Genomic DNA, 17,667 nt, shown 5'->3' with positions numbered 1-17,667 from the left:
ATGTTAACTGTGGCTTTTAGCGAATCTACTATGAGTAAGACAAAAGTTTACATGTGATATAAACGTTTGAAAGAGGGTCGAGAAGACGCTGAAAACAACTACCGCCCTGGACGCCCTAGCACATCAGTTACTGGCGACAATGTGGAAGACGTAAAGAAAAAGGCTCTGGAAAATGACCAAATCACAATCAGCGAGGTTGCTGATGATGTCGGCATATCCTTTGGCTCACGCCAAGCAATTTTTTTCGGGTGTTTTGGGCATGAAACGCGTAGCAGCAAAGTTTGTTCCGAGATTGTTAAATATCAACCAAAAGCGAAGTCATGTAGACATCGCTCAGGAATTGACAAATGAAGCCGACAACGATTCAGAACGTTTAAAGAATGTTATAACAGATGAGGAAACATGGGTATAGCGATATGACGTCGAAACCAATGCCCAATCGTCCCAATGAAAACTGTCTGAAGAGCCAAGACCGAAAAAAAATTCGTCGAGTTCGATCACATGTGAAGGTTTTTCACTGTTTTCTTCGATTACAATGGGACAGTGCATCATGAGTTCCTGCCTTAACGTCGCACGATCAATAAGGAATACTATCTGGAATTTGTGTGTCGTTTGCGTGTAGTAATCCGAAGAAAACGACCAGAAATGTGGCAAAACCAGCCGTGCCAATCGCATCACGATAATGCTCCAGCTCACACCTCAATGCTTGTTCGTGACTTTTTGGCAAAAAAGAAAACCATTATGTTGCCTTAGCCACCGTATTCGTCGGACATGGCCCCCTACGAGTTCTTTCTATGCCGGAGGCTGAAGAGAACCATGAAAGGACCTCGTTTTGCCCCCACTGATGATAAAAACAGAATCACTGAAGGAGTTGAACACTAACGAAAAGTAGTTTCCAGAAATGCTTCCAAATTTGGAAAAAGCGCTGGCACTAGAGTAAAATATATACGAGGATTACTTCTAAGGGGACAAAGGTGGTGGTGGTGGTGAATAAATAGAAAGTCTTTAATAAAAACAAAAATTCCCATTAATTTCTGCTCACACCTCGTACATATGGCGTCTGATCCTATCCATTGTGCACTGCCTCCTTCACAAACGCCTTGACAACTATTTCCTCTTACGATGGTGTGCCTCTTCAGCCATACGAGGAAGTTATTTTTTTTACAACGATGTAATTCTGTCATTTCTTGTACTATTTGACGTACCAGATAATTACTGATATTAATTTTTTTTATCAACGCAGTGGTCCATTCTGACGGAACTATAATTACGTTCCAGTTCAAGTCTCCAGCGAATTTTAAGACCTAGCGTAATATGGCCATAGCAACAGCTATAGTCACAGAGGCTTTTGCCGCCAGTCTATCATCCACTCTGCTGTGTGTTATACACGGTCCAGTTATATTATGGTGACCACCGCCTGTTTGACCTCAGCATGCAATAATCACTCACAGGCGGCAGCACTAGCAGTGGACGGTATATAAAGCGTCTCGTGGAAGTGAACAGTGCAGTCGTTATCGTAAAGCGGAAACGGACCGATTTATCTGACGTCCAAAAGGGCATGATCAGTGGCTTCCAGGCCACGGGTGGAAGCATTTCAGAAACGGCTATGTTTATAAACGGTTCGCGTGCAGCGCTGTTAAAGTACACAATGCATGGCAAAACGGTGCTACCAAAACTGCCAGCACAGAGGAAACTGTGGTGTACCATGGACAACAGATAACGGGGATGAAAGACGGCAGTGGAGATGCGTCTGGGCGCACATACATGCAGGTTTTGAGAAAACTGACCGTCACGATGAACGAAGGGGGCTACCAACAATGCCTCCTCAACGAACGTTGCGGCATATGGAAATCTGTAGCAGGCGCCTGGTTCATGCACTCATGCTGACTGGTGATCATTGCCGACTAAGGCTGCTATTTGCACGCTAATACCGCAACTGGACGTCCACCGAGGCCTTTTCAGATTAATCACGTTTAATGCTCCATCGGACATGTGGCCGCTTGCGCATACTGCGCCAAAACGTCTGAAAGCAAACAGGCTGCATCAATCGACGAAAGGGTCCAGGCCGGAGAAGAGAGCGTTATGGTCTAGGAATGTTTTCGCGGCTTTCCCCAGATGATTCCGTCATTTTCGAACGCACAATGGACCAACTCACGTACGCAATTATCCTTGGCGACCACGTCCACCCGTACACGCAGTTTGTCTGCGCCATGGATCCTCAACAGAGAAACCTACCACAGCTAGCCACGGCACTGCAGTTGGCATGGCTGCACATTCCTGTCGGTACCTTCCAGAATCTCTCAAACACTCTTCCAGCACATCTCGAAGCTGTCTGTGCTGTATAAAAGGTGGTTAATCTGGCTTCTGACAGGTGGTCACAATGTGACTGGAAGTGCAATATGCACTACCCACGCTTTCTGTCATACGCGAGCGACCTGTAGAGAGATGCCGAGCGTTTTTCCATCCTGTAATTAATTGCTTGAAGCCGGCCGGAGTGGCTGAGCGGTTCTAGGCGATTCAGTCTGAAACCGCGCGACCGCTACGTTCGCAGGTTCGAATCCTGCCTCGGGCATGGATGTGTGTGATATCCTTAGGTTGGTTAGGTTTAAGTAGTTCTAAATTCTAGGGGACTGATGACCTCAGATGTTAAGTCCCATAGTGCTAAAAAAAAATAAAAAAAATTGCTTGAACAACACTTTTATTAGCTTCCCGCATACAGCGTTTCCCGAACGTAGCTACTTTATACGAGGCAAGACTACTCGTTATGTTGTTTTCCAATGTTACCCTCTCCTGAGAAGAGGGTGTCCTCTGGTATCGCAAATGACCCTCTATGCGATGTAGTTTATCATATTCGACAAAGGTGTTAATTATCCAGAAGCTGTCTTTATGCAATTGTGGAAAACAGTATGATCTAGCCTTGTGCTGCAGGCACTCTACATTCAGCAGCTTCTGGCTGAGAAAAATGCCAATTAAAGATTCGGTTTGTACAGTTTACAATATGGAGGTGCCGAACTGGTATGTCGAATAATGAAGAGAATTTGGTTTGCTTTTTCAGTGAACAGATCTGAAAATGACTATTCAAACCTAATGTCAACAAAGGCTAACTTCGCTTCAATAAAAAAGAGCCTGAGTTACGTATTTCATAAACGGTAACTAGCAGAAGCAACAGATTCAAAGAGTTAGCTTTCAGTAAGTTTCTAAATCATCAAAACTAAATGCAGTGATAAGCAGTGTCAATGGGATCAGTATGCAGTAAACTGAACTTTATCTTAAACCATACCTTCTTGACTCTTGGGGGAAGTGGTTAGTTCAAATTTCAAACGCTGGAAAAGGTGTGCACAGTGCTGGGTTGGACAGGACCAACTAAGAAATAAAGACCTAAGGGCAGTGACAATGTAAGAAGCACACACGTGTTTCACATATACGCATCCGAGACTTAAGAACAATAGCAGAAACAAAAGGGAAGCGTGTTTCTTTGCAGGAAAGACTACTATAAGTCTTCAAACACTACATACAGTGATGTTTGCACACACACACACACACACACACACACACACACACACACACCACGGAAGTAGTAAGTACGGCAATGAGAGCGAGGCTGATAACCAGCACCCTCCTGTCGTAGAACAATCGGAAGTTCACATTCAATGAAAACATAACAGACTACTCGAGGGAACACCCTAAACACTGGGCATAGTGACTGGTTTCTTGGGGATTATAATTGCGGGCTGGGGCATGATAAACCGAATAAATTTATTTATTGCTTGATACAACACTTAAAATATGATTGTCATTTTAGGGATTAGGTCGTTTCATCACCGTTTCAATGGACGCATTACAGCCTTTGATTTTATATAAATTTGAAAACCATGAAAAGTTAAATATGAATAGCCCGGCAGGATTTGAACTCCGCCCCTCCCGAAGGAGAATCCACCTCGTCGGAAAGACAGCCATACACACACCGCAAAGAGAGCCATCAGCACTGTGATTGTTATTCTTGTTGAACCACTGATTACCTGGTAATGGCAGTGGCACAGAATATTCGTCTGCTCTTGAGTACTGCATATTCACCTAAAATTAACACATTAACCTGCCAATGCAGGGTGCAATTAACAGGCGTTTTAAGTGCAAATGAAATAGAAGTTCCATCGACATAGTCTTTCGATTCACTTTAAAGGCCAGTCCATCACTGTTACATAATGTTACTGGGCAAGGTACTAACCACACCACCACTAGATCTTTACAGCATCAAGGGAGCGTGTATCCCGGCACGTGGTTTGGTGTGACATGACAGCTATGATCACTGCAGCCTTCTCGGAAAGACGCAAAATGCGTCAGAGTTGTACAATTAATGTTGTGTCGGATGCAGATTTCTTCATATTTCATCAAGCAGTTAGTACAAGAATCTGATTACAGCATACGTGATATAAAACTTGTGCTGTTCAGGTTGGGTAATATTCGTAATATCGATATTTCAAAATCCGGATTATATGTGTCATAATATTTTAGAATCCCTCTGGGAAAAGCACTGATGCTTATATGTGGAACTGTATGTCCATTGCCTACTTTTGACACTTGGTTTCGTAATAACTTCTATGTAAAAACAACACATATACTACCGGTATTTAGAAACAAGCATTTCGCAGGTTACAATGAAACAGTAAGAATGAAAAATCACGTCGTGTCGTCTTTAGTTCAAAGTAAACCTGACAGATACATTCCGAACACCTATGGACCACCAAATACCCTATCAAAAAGATTACCTACGCCCCCCCCCCCCCCCCCCGGCTTTGCCTCGTGACTGACAAAGTACTTAACACAGAAGTGTCATCAAATCAGCTTCAATATCTAAACAAGTTCCCTTCTTACTTCTCCCCAGAATTTTCAGCTCTCCTACCCATAAAGTACCGACATTATTAGGGCTAAGAAAGACTGTAGCAAGCCTTACCGAGAGCTTGCGAATTGTGGAAAAAGCTAAGCGTACTGGGAATTTTCGATTTTATAAGCAGTTAGTATCAAAGTAAATATAAAGATGCCACTAAACAGAAGTAAACTAACACAGAAATCAACATGCTTGTTGAATATTAGAGAGAGCTCAGATTAATAAACTTCACTGAAGTTCAGTGTCTGAACCAAATTATTCACGGAAAATACAGTGACTCCAAATTGAATAACCAAATAACAGGAATAGCTAAAATCAAAAACGTTGCCATACAATATTATTAGAGGTTTATTTCGAAATTAAATCAGCAGAGCATGGTTACGTATTATCTGTTCGCATACATTTATGAAGATATTGAACAGTACACGTCTGTACATGGGAATAAATCAATGTCAACACCGGTGGGCAAAGAGCTGTCACTAAACGACAACTACCGTATGTACATGACGTTTTCCTTACGTAAACAATACATAAATTGAGCATACAAAATATGTAAACAAAACGACCACCTTCGGAAAAGTGCAGTGATTAATACTGTTGTGCGACGCCAAGCACCATTAATGTTACAATAAACAACCTACCATCGATAATAAACAAATAATTATGATATTTAAATATTTTGAACATCTCCCATCTTATCTATGTTATGAGAGGTATTACTCACCTTTAAATTTAATGCACGGAGTTCACAAAGCTAAAAGCGCACAACGTAATTCGACAGTTTCATACTACGCTCCACGATACGTAATCACTGTGTACGCAATACGACACAGACGTCACACACCATAGCACCCACACAGCGTTGAACACTATCTGACATACACACCTCTCTGCTTCTTGGCTGATCTCCAAATGTAAGCACAAATTAGTTCTTTGACATCATTTCCTGTTCCTGCGTTCACAGCCTTCTCGATGTATCCTGAATTTGATCAGCAATCGAAAAGTAATCCTGAGACTCTCGCGTCAGTCGATAACTGAGAGTACAATCGTAGTAACAATGAAAAAGCGAGAATAATTTAAAAAATAAGGTCACTGCAGGAAAAAATAAGCCGTGCAAAACAGTTTTTCTCCGATTTAGTTACATTTGTAGACTTTGCAAGAAAATCATACTACATGTATAGGTTTCAGAACGTAGAACTACTGGTATCTTTTTAGATTTATCCAAAGCCTTTGATGTAATTGACCATACCATACTCCTTAAGAAGTTAGGAAATAAAGGTATAAGAGGAATTGCAAACAAATGGTTAGAATCTTACCTGTCAAACAGATTTCAAAAAGTTGAAATTAATTTTTAAAAATAAATAATACAACCACCCATCGATCTACTGTCCACTCTTCTGACACAATGCCCATTAGATATGGTGTGCCACAAGTCTCAATCCTGGGACCCATACTGTTTCTGCTATACATTGATGATATAAGCACGAAGCTGGCTACAGGACATACCACACTATTTGCCGATGACACAAGTATACTAATAACGGGTACTGATACAGAGGACCACAACCTAAAAATTAAACCGCTTATGTCGTCACTCAGCAAATGGTTCAACGAGAACAAACTGATTATAAACATACAGAAAACAACGTACATCAACTTCAGACTCTCATCCCAAAAACAACAAAAGGCCTAATGTGATTCTAAATAACCAAGAGCTTATGTGTGTGGACTCTGTCAAGTTTCTTGGCATATGGCTTGAAGGAAATCTTAAGTGGGAGACTCACACAAATTATATCTCAAAAAAGCTCTCAACTGTGTGTTACATTTTAAGGATATTCAAAAAATCAGTCACAAAATCTGTTCTCATACATGTATATTATGCTTACTTCCATTCTACATTACAGTATGGAATCATATTTTGGGGGAACTCACCTGGAGGTAGATATATTTTCAAAATGCAAAAACAGGCAATATGCATAATATGTAATCTAAGACATAACGAATCATGCAGACAACATTTCAAAACAAATAGCATTATGACACTGCCCTCTGTTTACATTTATAATATCGTCTCATTTGTCAAGTCATACCTGTTAAACAATGACTGCACACTAAAATTCAATGGAGATATTCATAACTATGCAACAAGGCAGCAATCTGACCTACATATGATTCAGTCCAGAACTACCTGCTACCAAAAAAGTGTTTTAAATGTTGGGATACAAATGTATAATAATTTACCCAATGAAATCAAAGCAACAAAGAACCCAAGAGCGTTCTCACATAAGTTAAAAAATATCTCTTGGACCATTGTTTTTATGCAGTTGATCATTTTTTTGAAAGGATTAAAAAATGTAAACAATATGAGAAACGTTCAATTAGGTCTGAAAATTATGTACTGTGCATGTCTATGAAATATACTGGATTATTATATACTGTGCATGTCTATGAAATACACTGGACTACTTTACTATTACATTTATATTGGCTGTTTGTATTTTACCATACAACATTTGTATTTACTGTTTTGTTAAAGATAGCTAACTTCCTCATTGCAAAATAATGTAAAATCAATTTATTAAATATTACTTGTAAATATGTTCCCTTGACCTGTTCAATATCGTATGTACAACCTTACAATTCTATGATTTGTATTAACTGCTTTGTTTAAGATAGATAATTTCCTTGCTACAAAATAATGTAAACATCAATTGTAAAAATTTGTATTAACTGTTTTGTTTAAGATAGATAATTTCCTTGCTACAAAATAATGTAAAAATCAATTTGTAAAAATTACTTGTAAATAGCTCTCTTGACCTATCCAATATCATATGTACAGCTGTACAATACTATGATTGCCTGGATCAATAAAAATACAATACAATACAATATTCTTAAATAGGCGATACTGGTAAGGTATTATTTCTGGCGTCAATAATTTCCATGATATTTGCTATGAATCGTTGTATAGCTCGTATCCAAATGAACGCTTTGGAAATTAAATAATGCTGTTCTAATCTTAATTTTGGAGAAACACCAATAGAATACCAAAGAAAAACGTTAAAGTGAAGTACATAACTACAAGAAGAGAACACATTCGCCATTTCCCGTGCTTTTCTCAGTTATTGTTTCATGAAGTACCGGTACGTTAAATCCGCGTTATTATTTAATGATTTCATATTTGGCACGAAGTACTAGAAAAAAATGGCACAAGATGACTTTCCTCAGTCAATACATTTAGCGATATCGTACTTTGCTCCACGTATGGACAGATTTTTCAAACCAAATCATATAATACATAGTAGTTTTGCAGAAAGATTTTTGAAACGATGTTATATAAGCAATGTATAGATAGCCTAGTACTATAAACAGATACATCTGTGAAATTTAATTATGTTTTACAAACTGGTGCAAAGTAGCCCTTAGGAGAGGGTCACCGGTATTTATATATTTATTTTCCGTCATTAAGCATAAAAATAATATATATAAAGGGAAGAAATAATAAAAGTTGATCGTACAACTTTATTATTTTACATGAAAGAAAAGTAACAAATATGAAATAAATTTTGTATTGTTCTGTCAACAAAGAAAAGACCAGTTCATCAGTACACATGGTGGTGTGTCAAAATGGCAGTAGCTACACCAGAAAGATATTTTAACATGCTAGTAGTCAAACCTATCAACCAATTCTGCGACTGAGAAAATGCCTCATTCCCACATTACTTTTTTTTCTTGGAGGGGATGGGGACAGGGGATGAGGGTTTATATTCCAATTATATCCTCAGACTTGTAAAATGTATAATTTTAGTTTATTTAGAACTCATTTCATGATATTTGCTGCTTCACTTAAAATTGAGTAATGGTTGGGGTGATATTTATAATTTAGACTCGCTGCTCTTATATTTTCCATGTTTGTAGTAAAAGTTGTTGGATGTGGAAACTACACGTCAAGCAAAACTTTTTTTTATCGTAACACGTTTCAACACCTCTGTGCCCTCAACAGTTTGTTTTCCTTATTGAAATCTGTGAAGTGATAACTGGCCTACAAAAATTATGCCTAAAGCACAGTTTTTGTTTAATTTTATCATTATCGTAATTTTACATTATACACTTGTACATTATCGTGTAGGTCTTGTTGTTGCTTTTTTTCAGTGATTTTGAATTTGTCAGCTTAATACAAGGAAAAAGCATAATCAATATAATGTGTTTAATTAGAACATGAAAGGTAGCTAACCATGACATAGTTGAAAGAACCATCAAAGCATAATTACATGGAGAAAAGCAGGAACGTCAGTCCCCCCACATCTGAAGTCAGTGTCTTCACAGACTCACTAAGGCGCCATCGCATTTGCTTTATAGTGCAATGCTCCTATGTTTACACATACTTGGAACAAGGTATCTTGATACACTGTTCACTGCTTCTCTCGACACTTATCGCTACGCAAACGCTTGAATACATACAAAAAGAAACATGTGACAATAAACTTACACCTCTATGAATTGTATTAAAGTATTAAAATGATGACACACATAAACAAATATGTGTTTATTTTGATGGAAACAAAACACTGAAAGAAAATCAGTATGGTTTTGATCACAGAGATCAGCATTAGAGGTAAGTGTAATCTTGATAAAAACATGTGTGGAATGAAAAGAAGGCTCATTGTATTTGTTTCATTAATAGATCTCAGTTAATTATATGCAGCACAATATGAGATTATGATACCGAAGCTGACAAATTATGAAAGTCTGCTACGTACTTTACCACTGACTGCACCAGTGTGGTTCTTTAATTTTATAGCTAACAAACTGTCATATCCAGGTATTTGTACAAGTCTTCTGATTTCAGTTGTAATTCATTGGCATTTTAGCAAGGGAACCCATACAATAGTTTTTTGGGGGTATGGAATATTTTTAATATTTTGTAAGATGAATGGCAACTTGTTAGTAGCCATAAAAAAGTTTCATTTCTGACCCTGTTAAAAACCTGCGTAATACTTTTAAATAATTTTCTTGAAAGAAAAACACTTGATTTCACTATATTTTTTGCTTTCCTTGAGGGGGGAAGGGTGGGGGAGAAGAGGCTGCAGTTGCCCTCTTGCCCCTGAGAATGGGTGCCCTTGCATTGTGGTCCTAGAAACTACATTTCTGAACATTTAGAACAAGTTTCCAGTTTTTGCAACGCTTTGAAATCTTATCAAGATGTAACTCGATATCTGTGCATCACTATAGAAAACTGCATCATCTTAAAAAAGTCTGATGTTACTATCAATATTCTGCCACATCATTAATATAAAGGGTGTAAGAAACTATGTATATAAGATTTTAGAGTGTTTAGAAGAGACAAAAAGAAATACTTTATGTAAAAAAAAGTGTCATAGTGCACAGTTTCACTGCTAGGGGTCCACGAGGTTTTTGACGCTACTGATCTTCAAAGATGGTGTTCAAGCTGCCATCTGATGAATATTGTTTTAGAGAGATTGCTAAAAATGTCTCCTGCATACATTAATGCACAATTGGCATCTGCATGCCAATTATTGTCTAACACACTCAAAACAAAAAGTTGTTTCACAAATAGTGGCAGCAGCTTCAGCTGAACAGGCAGTCATCTCTTCTGGTGTGTCCATCGATATTTTGTACATTATCAAAAGCTCCAGCTACTCCCATAAAAAGAAATCCGTAGGAGGTTAACAACCTCTCTAAAACAATATTTGTCGCACAGCAGTTTGAACACCATCTCTGGATATCACTAGCATCTAAACATCCATTGATCCCTATGGGGAAACAATGCATCCATGACATTAATGTATAAAAAAAAGTGTTGGTTTCTATCTCCTCCAAACACTCTAAAAGTTTTGTGTGTGTAGCTCCTTTTCCACTCTATATAATATGAACAAGAAGAGCTCCAACACACTTTCCTATGCCATGCCTAAAATGATTTAGGAAAAACATAATTGTTTATGACTTATCATTCAAGATGATATGCTCCATTCTCTCTCCCAGTAAATCCTGAATCCAATCAGATTTTGTTTCATACTACACATCATTGTTATTTTGTTAATAATTGTTGGTTTGGTATCAAGTCAAACACTTTTTGGAAGTCAAAAAGTATTGCATCTACCTGATTGCTTTGATTCATGGCTTTCTGATGTTGCACTAATGCTCCACAGAAAAATCCTATGACCAACTTAGCAGGAAATATCACAGCAGGCTGACACAAGAAACCACAGTACAGGAGCTGGTTAAGGTTTTTTGTGTAATAAGTTGTAAGTGGAATATACTGAAATCACAGAAACTGCTTCCAAAAGACAAGATTGCTACACTGACACGCCACAGCCAGGGCTGTAAAACTGCCGACACAACATAAAGACCGGGCAGTGAAGTCATGGTTGCCCAACAGCCACCTGTGTTCTGTTGTGACTTACGGGAGAGAAGTGCTACTGTTTAAGAAACAATAGCAGACCCATTTCAGATAAATATTATCCATTTTATACAGGGAGAATACGTTGCCACCAGCAGCCAGATATGAGGGAAGATTTATGCTAGTCTCCTTCAAGAAATGTATGAGCAAGCTGCCAAAACCAGCTGCTGTCTCCTCTAGCTGTGGGCGTGCTGTTTGCTCTAAAACCAAATGTCGCTGACTTGGTGCATTCCAATTAACAGGCTACGCACTGGCTAACTTCCATCCATTGCTGACTACCTAACCTTGGGTCCCAGGCTCATGTGAGGCTAGCCACCCAGCTGCCATCACCTGTGCAAGAAGATTAAATTAGTTAGTTTTCCGTTTCATAGATCCATGCTGAGGAGATCCTCGTGGATGTGGAACATGTATTTTTTTTTTTTTAAAGCTGAAATAACAATACTAATAGTATGAGTATATACAATACATTATTTGTTTCTATTAAAAAAAATTCGTCAATGGAGTAGGAGGAATTGGCCACTAGCATGTCTTTCAGGCTCCTTTTAAACTGATCTTTATTTGTAACTAAATTTTTTGTGTTTGCTGGCAAATTATTGAAGATGAGTGTTCCCAAGTATTGGACCCCTTTTTGAACTAAAGTAAGTGCTTTTAAGTCCTTGTGCAGATCATTTTTGTTCCTGGTATTGTATGTATGAACTGAGCTGTTTGTTGGAAAAAGAGATACATTATTTAGGACAAATTTCATTAAGGAGTAAATATACTGAGAGGCAGTAGTTAGTATACCCAGTTCTTTGAAGAGGTTTCTACAGGACGTCCGTGAATTTACTCCACAAATAATACGTATTACAGGCTTTTGGACTTTGAAAACTTTTGTTTGACTTGAAGAGTTACCCCAAAATATTATACCATATGACATTATGGAATGAAAGTAGCAAAGTATGCAAACTTTTTTATTTTTATGTCGCCTATGTCTGCTAAAACCTGAATTGCAAATACAGATTTGTTAAGGCGTTTCTGCAGTTCTGTGGTGTGCCCCTCCCAACTGAATTTATTATCAAGTTGTAATCCCAGGAATTTAAGACTGTCAACCTCTTCTATCTGCTCTTCTTCATACTTTATGCATATGCTGGGTGGAAACCTCTTACAGGTTCTGAATTGCATATAGTGAGTGTTTTCAAAGTTTAATGTCAATGAGTTGGCTTTAAACCATTTATTAATATCCATGAAAATATCATTAGCAGATCTTTCTAGAACTACACTTGACATACTATTTATTGCAATACTTATGTCATCTGCAAACAAAATGAACTCTGCTTCTGGCAGTGTAACTGATTAGAGATCATTAATGTACACAAGAAAAAGCAATGGCCCTAAGATAGATCCTTGTGGGACACCACATGTAATTTCTTCCCTTTCTGATGATGACTTAATTCACTAGTCCCTTGCACTGACACCCTTTGTTTCCTGTTAGCGGGATATGAATTGAACCATTTCGCAGCACTGCCCGTGACACCATAGAATTCTAATTTATTTAAAAGGATGTTGTGGTTGACACAATCAAATGCCTTTGACAAATCACAAAAAATACCTGCTGCTTGTAATTTGTTATTTAATGAATTAAGTACATTTTCACTGTAGGTGTAAATAGCCTTCTCGATATCAGAACCCTTCAGAAATCCAAACTGTGTTCTTGATAATATGTTATTTGTGGTCAGATGGTTGAGAAGGTGCCTGTACATTACTTTTTCTAAAAATTTTGAGAATGCTGCCAAAAGTGTAGTTTGATGGTAGCTCTTTATCCCCTTTCTTGAAGAGAAGCTTAACATCTGTATGTTTTAGCCAGTCAGGAAATGTCCCAGTTATAATTGACTGGTTACTCAAGTAACTTAGAATTGTACTAAACTCACAAAAACATGCCTTAATTAACTTTGTTGATACTTCATTGTAACCACTAGAATGATTTGTTTTTAAAGATTTTATTATGGAAGTTATTTCTTTTGGTGATGTGAGTGACATATTCATGTACCTGAAGCTATTTGTAAAGGCCAGTTTCAGATGTTCAGGGACATTATTTACTGATTCTGACAATCCAATTCTATCAGTAACAGATATAAAGTACTTGTTCAATAGATTTGCCAAACTATGCCCATCGGTTACTAATGTGTCATCTACCCTTAATGCTATTTGCTCCTGTTCCTTTCTGGTTCTACCAGTCTCCTCTTTTACTATATCCCATATTGTTTTTATTTTGTTCCCTGACATTGCTATCTTCTTCTCGTAGTGCATTTGTTTAGATGTCTGAATTACTTTTTTTAATATTTTACAGTATTCCTTGTATTTAGCTAAATCATCAGCATTGGAGCTATTCTTGGCCGACAGATACATTTTCCTTTTTGTCTTACAGGTTATGTTTATTCCTTGTGTAATCCATGGTTTTATTATAGACTTCTGTTTAATTTGAGTAACTTTTAGAGGAAAACAGTTAGCATGGTACTGACATTGTTCCATGTCTTTGAGTAGTTTTCTAAAACACTCAATTTTTGGTTGATTGACTACTCTCCTGTACTCAGATGTAGCAGTCTTGATAATCTGCTTAGAATTTACGTCTAACACAAGGGGCTGCATGTCATGATCTGATAGTCCATTTATTACAGGTTTTATGATATGATTTTGTTCCTTTGATTTGTCTACAAAAATGTTATCAATGGCTGTACTTGAGGATTTAGTGATCCTAGCTGGAAAGTTTACAGTGTGAGTTAGATTGAAAGACAACATTACTAACTGCAGTAAATGTTTACTTGAAGATTGCATTAGAAAATCTGTATTAAAGTCACCAGCAATCAAAATTTCTTTGTTTCTTCCTGTTAAATAACCCAAAAGAGCTTCTAGATGATTTATGAATAGATTATAATTTACTGCAGGTGCTCAGTAAATAGTTACTATTATATAGGATACGTTGGCTGTTCATCGTCTGGTGCGAGCAAACTTTGTTGCTGTTCATCATCACTTGTGTGGACACACAAGTCTGCTGTGAGCCACCTCCATCTGCACTGGGATCTATGGTTTGATTCTACACACTCCGATGCATCCTGCACTGAGCTGTGTGGCTGACTACTCCTGTTGCTGCATACCACTCTGCTTTGAGGTCTCAATTAGTGTCACCCAGCCGGAGTGATGGCCATGTCACCCAGCTTAGAGGCTACTTGCTAGGCGATGCCAACTGCTGCTCACAGCTATGCTGCCCAGTGGCCATGACATGAGGCTGCTTGCTGATCCAAGCATGCTTCAGCCAACTAGTCTGGCCTGTGGCTTGAGGGCATTGAGTGCCAGATAGCACCACCACAACTGAAGCATTTTGGTGTGGAATAAAAGATTACATGTAAATGCTGTATTTATGATGGGATGTTGGACATCCACCTGGTACCTGCTCGCCACACTGCTGCAGCCACAGCCAGAGTGGTGAACTACATGCTTTTGTGACCACTAGTAGTCTAGCTCCACTACCTACTGTAGAGGTTATTCACCTGTGGGATTTGCAAGTGGTGTCAGAGTTGTTCTTGCCATAGACAGCTGCATCGAGGGTGACATCGGCAGCTGCAGCAGGCTGCATCAAGAATGCAGTGGGCTGAGTGGACTGACTGCTTTCTCTCTCCCTCTCATGTTTCATGTGCAAGAGTTATGACTGGGAGATGGGACTGCCATAGGAACTTGGGGATGGAATTTATTAGGCTTGAGGAACCTGTTGACATGTTCACAGTTTTTGGAAATGGAACTATCTGTCAAGGTATTATGTATGGTATAACCCCTAGAGGCGAATGATGAATTAGTTGTAGGCCTATCACAATGTTTTACATGTAGGAGTGTCATATGCATACAGAAAGTGGATCATTAGTGAGTGGTTTTCTTCAGGTGTGGATAATTTCAGTGCTGATATAGACAGATCAAGTGTGGACTTTAGCCAAAAACAAACTGCCAGAATAAGTATGCTGAGAAGTGGAGCGTTTGAAGAGAGCAGAGTGTGTAGGCATGGAAAAGCTACGTCACCTGTGTATCGGAAACCATATAGGATACCCAACTGTTTATAACCAATAATGGAAGAATTTATTAACCAGCAACTGAACAACGGCATAACTGAGGAAAGTACAAGTTCCTGGTATGATCAGTTGTTGCAGTACCAAAAAAATCATCATACAGTACAAAGAAATATAGATTCTGTTGTACATACCACTACTTGAATAGCAGAATGATTACAAATGTGTATCCATTATCAGATATTATGGAGAGCATGGATAACTTTAGTCAATTTAAATTCTTTCCCACAACAGCCCTGAAAAGTGGATACTAAAAACTGGAAGTAGTGCCAAAGAACTGATCATAGACTACATTTTCAATTCTGTGGTGTCATTATCAGTATCAATGAGTGCCATTAGGTTTAAAAAATGCACCAGCAATGTTTCACCGGTTGATGAATAGACTCTTAAAGTGTATGTAAGTGAGACAATGTTCTTAAGCATCAAGAAGTGTCACTTTGCATTAAGAGAAGTAATCTACTTAGGGGAGGTAATTAGTCAAGATGCAGTAAAAATGGATCCATCATTGATACATGCAATGCAAAGTTTTCTGGCACAAGTAAGCTTTGTCCAATTATCATCTGTTTGCATCACTGGAACATGCTCTCATTTAACAGCACTTCAATACGCAATGTATGAAAATGGCTCACTGACTGGTTAGCAAGTCATAAGAAGAAGTGTTTTTTTTTGGCATGGAATTCATAGCATATCAGAGAGGTGGGCTAAATGTATAAATAACAATGGAGATTATTTTGAATAAAATATTGTTTATCGGTTTCAAACAATACATGTGTAATTATTGCAGCCAAATTCTGGTTTCATACTTCTTCACCTGGTACCTTACCTGCAGTTAGTTTTATTCTGTCATTTCACTTTAAAATGCTCTATACACATACTCCTACATATTTTATGTAAGTATCTGCTCCAGTGATTATTCTGCAATCATGTGATCATACAATAAAGGCTTTTTGTGTCTGTTTATAAGCAACTCATTAATTTGTTTATGTTCAGGATCAGTAGCCACTCCCTGCACCAAACGTCAATCCTAAGAAGGTTATCCTGTATTTTGCTACAATTTTCTGGTCTTCTGACTTCCCTGCATATAACAGCTTCATCCGCAAAAAGTCACCTAGAATTTCTGGCATTGTCTGCTAGGTCCTTTACGTATATAATGTGAAAAGTAATGATCCTGCAACTCTCCCTTGGGGCATGCCAAAGTTATTTTTATGTCTGAAGTCTTCTTTCCACCAAGAACGACAAGCTGTGTTCTGTTTACTAGAAACTCATCAATACAGTCATGCAGTTGGTCTGACATTCTATATGGTCATAGTTTGTTCATTAGGTGGCAGTGCAGAACTCTAATGACCGCCTTCCAGAAATCAAGGGAGACAGAATTTAATATGGGTTATGGGTCATAGCCTTGTGGAATGGCAGAAGGCACAAGTTGCAAGCTATTAACAACACAGTTGCAGTTAGCAGTTCACAGTGGTATGCCCGGTAGGACAAGGAGGTTTGGGCCATGTGTGGTAGTGCCTACTGCATTGCAGGAATAACTATTCAAGGAAGCACATGATCATGTTTTATCTGGTCATATAAGGCATAGGATAACAAATTGGAGAGCAGTTGAGCATTTTTGGTGGAGAACACAGAAACAAGATGTAAACCAGTATGTTAACATCAGTGTGCCGTGAATGCAACCTGTAGATTTAATTCATCAAGTGCTGCTACAGAGGTTGCCAGAGGTACCTAAATCCTTTGAGATGATTGGACCTTTTAGCCAGACAGCAGTAGGAGACAACTACATTCTGACTACTACAGATCAAATTTAAGTTTTTCAGGAAGCCATAAGTCACACTCAGTATTTTTTATTGACCAGTTTTGCTCAGTTTAACAAGAGCACCATCAGAAACTGTGGAATTTACTGTTCAGAGTAAGCAGTCAACTACTTTGAACTGTAAATTCCATGGTTCAAGATGATGCTCACGTTAAATTGAGTGAAACAGGTCAGTAAAAAAATATTGAGTGACATTTGTGGCTGTTCTGAAAAACTTAACTTTAACTGTTGCAATTTCCCATTGGACAATACCTGCTGTTGCTACATTATAGATCATTTCTCACAGTATGTTAGGATCCAAATCAACAGGCAGACACATATGCGTATGCAATGGTAAATAACTTCTTTTCCCCAGGTAGCATCACCACCAAGGATGATACTCTGGGAGGGTGAAAGAAATATTGGATGGTAATAAAGCTTTAACTGTGTGGTACACTACACAGTTGACTAACCTGTA

At 38.3% G+C, this 17,667-nt stretch overlaps 1 protein-coding gene across 1 annotated transcript in view; it reads right to left on the bottom strand.

Annotated features, from left to right (window-relative positions):
• LOC126091850 (beta-arrestin-1) overlaps positions 1-5,755 on the bottom strand; it is a 468,408-nt gene extending 462,653 nt beyond the window's left edge. Inside the window, exon 1 of the mRNA XM_049907116.1 lies at positions 5,610-5,755. The gene's annotated coding sequence lies outside the window, so the exon portion shown is untranslated. The remainder of the gene's footprint in view (positions 1-5,609) is intronic.
• Positions 5,756-17,667: the final 11,912 nt, after the last annotated feature.

Source organism: Schistocerca cancellata, chromosome 1 (genome assembly GCF_023864275.1).
Source record: "Schistocerca cancellata isolate TAMUIC-IGC-003103 chromosome 1, iqSchCanc2.1, whole genome shotgun sequence".
NCBI lineage: Eukaryota > Metazoa > Arthropoda > Insecta > Orthoptera > Acrididae > Schistocerca > Schistocerca cancellata.
The sequence above is the reverse complement of the archived record's forward strand: the minus strand, read 5'-3'. Positions and strand labels throughout refer to the sequence as shown.